Source organism: Octopus bimaculoides, chromosome 5 (assembly GCF_001194135.2).
Source record: "Octopus bimaculoides isolate UCB-OBI-ISO-001 chromosome 5, ASM119413v2, whole genome shotgun sequence".
Lineage (NCBI taxonomy): Eukaryota > Metazoa > Mollusca > Cephalopoda > Octopoda > Octopodidae > Octopus > Octopus bimaculoides.
The window spans coordinates 36,635,554-36,640,350 of NC_068985.1; positions in this window are offsets into that span (position 1 = coordinate 36,635,554).

The window sequence follows — 4,797 nt, forward strand, 5'->3', positions numbered from 1 at the left end:
AGACACAAACAATTACAGAGGTATCAAATTGTTGGACCAGGTAATGAAAGTCACTGAGAGGGTCATAGCCCAACTAATTAGGGAGAGAGTCAATCTAGATGAGATATAGTTTGGGTTCGTGCCAGGGAAAAGCACCACTGATGCTATATTTCTGGTAAAACAGCTGGAAGAGAAATACCTGGTTTTCGTTGACATGGAGAAAGCCTTTGACAGGGCCCCCCGATCCCTTATCTGGTGGTCAATGAGGAAACTAGGGATAGATGAATGGTTAGTGAGAGTTGTGCAAGCCATGTACCGGGATGCTGTCAGTAAGGTGAGGGTTGGCAACGAGTACAGTGAAGAATTTCGAGTAGGGATAGAGGTTCACCAAAGATCAGTCCTCAGTCCCCTCTTATTCATCATTGTCCTCCAGGCAATAACACAGGAATTCAAGACAGGATTTCCCTGGGAGCTCCTCTATGCTGATGACTTTGCACAAATTGCTGAGTTACTATCAGAACTAGAGAAGTTTCAGGTGTGGAAGTAAGGATTAGAATCGAAGGGCCTTAGAGTCAACCTAGCTAAAACCAAAGTCTTAATAAGTAGGAAGGCAGACAAACCTCAAATCCCTTCAGGTAGATGGCCCTGCTCGATTTGTAGAAAAGGCGTAGATAGAAACTCCATAAGATGTACCCAGTGTAAGCTATGGACACAAGAGGTGCAGCAATATCAAAGGGAAGCTAACTGAGAAGATAGATTTTGTATGTAGCAAATGCTCAGGTGCTATAAACACAGAAAATGTGCAGAGAACAGTTTCTGTCATATTGTAGGGAGGAAAGCTAGAAGTAGTCGATAGTTTTCGTTACCTAAGGGACCAAGTCAGTAGCATGGGTGGATGCTCTGAAAGTGTAACTGCTAGAATAAGTATAGCCTGGACAAAGTTCAGAGAGCTCCTACCTCTGCTGGTGACAAAGGGCCTCTTGCTCAGAGTAAAAGGTAGTCTGTATGACGCATGTGTACGAACAGTCATGCTACATGGCAGTGAAACATGGGCCGTGACTGCTGAGGACATGCTGAGGAATGAAGCCAGTATGCCGTGATTGCTGAGGAATGAAGCCAGTATGCTCCACTGGATGTGTAATGTCACTGTTCATACATGACTGTGTAAGCACCCTCAGGGAAAAGTTGGATTTAAGAAGCATCAGATGTGGTGTGCAAGAGAGACGGCTGCGCTGGTATGGTCATATGTTGCATATGGATGAGGACAGCTGGTTGGAAAAGTGTCACACCCTAGCAGTTGACAGAACGTGTGAAAGAGGTAGACCCAGGAAAACCTGGGATGGGGTTGTGAAGCACGACCTTCGAACATTGGGCCTTACCGAGGCAATGACTAGTGACCGAGACCTTTGGACATATGATGTGCTTGAGAAGACCCGACAAGCCAAGTGAGACCATAGTCCATGGCCTATGCCAGTGGGTGTAACCAGCTCACTTATGAATACCCCTCATTCATTGGATAATAAACCTTGCTTGTGAAGACCTATTGAGGCAAGTGAAATCAAAATCAAAATTGCTGACGTGGCCGATGACAGTACCGCCTGATTGGCACTTGTGCCAATGGAACGTTAAAAGCACATCCGAACGTGGGGTGTAACTGGCCCACTTATGAATATCCCTCATTCATTGGACAATGAACTTTACTTGCGAAGACCTATTGAGGCAAGTGTAAACAAATCAAAATCGCTGACGTGGCTGATAACAGTACCATCTGATTGGCACTCATGCCAGTGGAACATCAGAAGAAGCATATCCGAGCGTGATCGTTGCCCGGGTCACGGATGGCTCCCATGCCGGTGACGCGTGAAAAGCACCATTCGAGTGTGATCATTGCCAGCGTTGCCTTACGGGAACATGTGCCGGTGGCACGTGAAAAACAACATTCGAGCGAGTTCATTGTTAGTTCTGCTGGACTGGCTCCCATGCAAGTAGCACGTAAAAACACCTTTTGGGTGTGGTTGTTGCCAGAACCGCTTGACTGACCCTCGTGCCTGTGGCACGTAAAAGCACCCACTACACTCTCGGAATGGTTGGTGTTAGGAAGGGTATCCAGCTGTAGAAACTTTGCCAGATCAGATTGAGCCTGGTGCAGCCTCTGGCTCACCAGTCCTCATTCAAACCGTCGAACCCATGCCAGCATAGAAAGCGGACGTTAAACGATGATGATGATGATGATATATATAGGTGCAGGAGTGGCTGTGTGCTAAGTAGCTTGCTTACCAACCACATGGTCCCGGGTACAGTCCCACTGCGTTGCACCTTCTACTATAGCCTCGAACTGACTGAAGCCTTTTGTGTGGATTTGGTAGACGGAAACTGAAAGAAGTCGTATTATATATATATATATATATATATATTTATATGTTTGTGTGTCTGTGTTTGTCCCCCCAACATCGCTTGAAAACCGATGCTGGGTTATTCGGCAAAAGAGACCGATAGCATAAGTTCTAGGCTTACAAAGAATAAGTGCTGGGGGCGATTTGCTAGACTAAATGCGGTGCTGCAGCATGGCCGCACTCAAATGACTGAAACAAATAAAAGAATGTGTGTGTGTGTGTGTATGTGTGTTTCTTTGTCTGCCAATACTTACAGATTGACAACTGCAGTCAGTTTGTTTATATCCCTGTAAGGTAGCGGTTCGGCAAAAATCAACGATAGAGTAAGTACCAGGTTTAAAATCCTTCAAGGTGGTGTCCTAACATAGTCATAGTCCAATGGCTGAAAAAAAGTAAATGGTGAAAGATAATCCGTTGCTCAGTTTAGCACCACTCCGTGCCTTGGATGCTTCCAGTGGGATCTAATGTGGCAAGTATTCTGACCAGACTTCTACGTTTGATGATGACACCATACCTTGAAGCACTCTTCCTATCATCGTATCCCTCCCCTCTCATCCAAAAGTCTCATGAATCTTGCAAAAAGGTCATAGATGCTGCCCTACTTCTAGTGACTTGAAAAAGTTAAGCCTCAACGTCTCGTTTGTGTACTAATTTTTGTTAGCAAGAACAGTAACTACAATAAATATTAGCTGAGTTACGTCCCTTAAAAGATTTTTTTTTTTCCAGGTGTAATAATTTCTTTCAAGTCGCTTAGGTTAGCTACAACCGTTTCTGTAAATGAAACCAAACGACTGCTCTATGTATTAAAGATACGATAAATTTGATGGCCAGTACTTTATTGTATGTACACTTTAATGTTTTGCGTTGGCTCTCTCGTGTGTATGTACGTGTGGTATATACAGTTACAAGGGAGATAACTCATGCTATATGTTATGCATTAGTGTGTAAACATGCGAGCCGACGATTATTAACCCGTCGATTCGATTCCGGAAACAGACGACGCGTTGTGTCCTTCAGCAAGGTACTTCATACTTCCTTGATTCAGTTCACTCACCTGAAAATTTGAAGCAGCAACAGTTAATGTGTGAGTTAACACTGCGACCCAATGTTGTACCGTTCAAAGGAAAGTCATTTACTCTGAGCTTAATCATAAAAGTTTTTGGCCTAATAGGACTGCAAACTCGGAACAAGTGACTGAGAAGTTCACCCCAAAACGTGATCTTGGTTCGATTCCACTGTACAGCAAGTGGTCTAGCGTCTTTTACCGTAGCTTCAGGTTTGCCAAAACATTTTGAGTAGAAGTTCTTAAACGCAAACTGCCCGTGAGGTATCACACCCCTTAGGTGGTGGATTTAATCAATCGCCAAGTTGAATAACACCATCAGGAATTTTCGTGATTTAATAGCGAACACTACCTAAAAATTTTAAATATCATCCCCAGCCTCTTTAACGCCAAAAGAGGTATAGCTGGTAAAAAAAAAAAAAATATGGGAGGGCTTCATTTTCCTTCATAAGTAACTTCTTAATATAGTGAATAAATTCTGACATAAGTACATGGCTCAAAACTTAGAGAAGAGGAGTTACTCATTTCACCCGACTCTAGTGCCTGACTAGTACATTTGCTTTATCAACTCGAAGTTGGTCCCTGAAAATCATTGTGCCCGTTGTTTATGTTCATTGAAATTTGTTTTGGATAACATTTTCCACTAACATATTTATCATGGTGTCATAAAATCGTACACGGATCAATATGAATTAATTTACAGACAGATATTTTGTTAATACTAACCACACAACTTGATCCAGTGAAATATCTGCTGTGATACTCAATTATTAAGAGAAATTACTCAATCTGCATTACTTGAGTAATCTTTGTATTAGAAAGTGAGCATTAAATTAACAACTTTTACTTAATATGCCTGTTATCATCAGAAAATGGAATGAAAAAAAAAAGGAAAATATAATAACTAGATTCAACACAATATTTTTAAATATCAAGAAAAATTTATGAAAATTTGAAGTGAAAAGAGTTTATCTTCTATACGTATATATGTGTATATATAATGTATATATATAATGTATATATATAATGTATATATATGTATATATATGTATACCTTGGTTCCAGTTGATCCGATCAACGGAACAGCCTGCTCGTGAAATTAACGTGCAAGTGGCTGAGCACTCCACAGACACGTGTACCCTTAACGTAGTTCTCGGGGATATTCAGCGTGATACAGTGTGACAAGGCTGACCCTTTGAATTTCAGGCACAGCAGAAACAGGAAGTAAGAGTGAGAGAAAGTTGTGGTGAAAGAGTACAGCAGGGTCCGTCACCATCCCCTGCTGGAGCCTCGTGGAGCTTTAGGTGTTTTCGCTCAATAAACACTCACAACGCTCGGTCTGGGAATCGAAACCGCGATCCT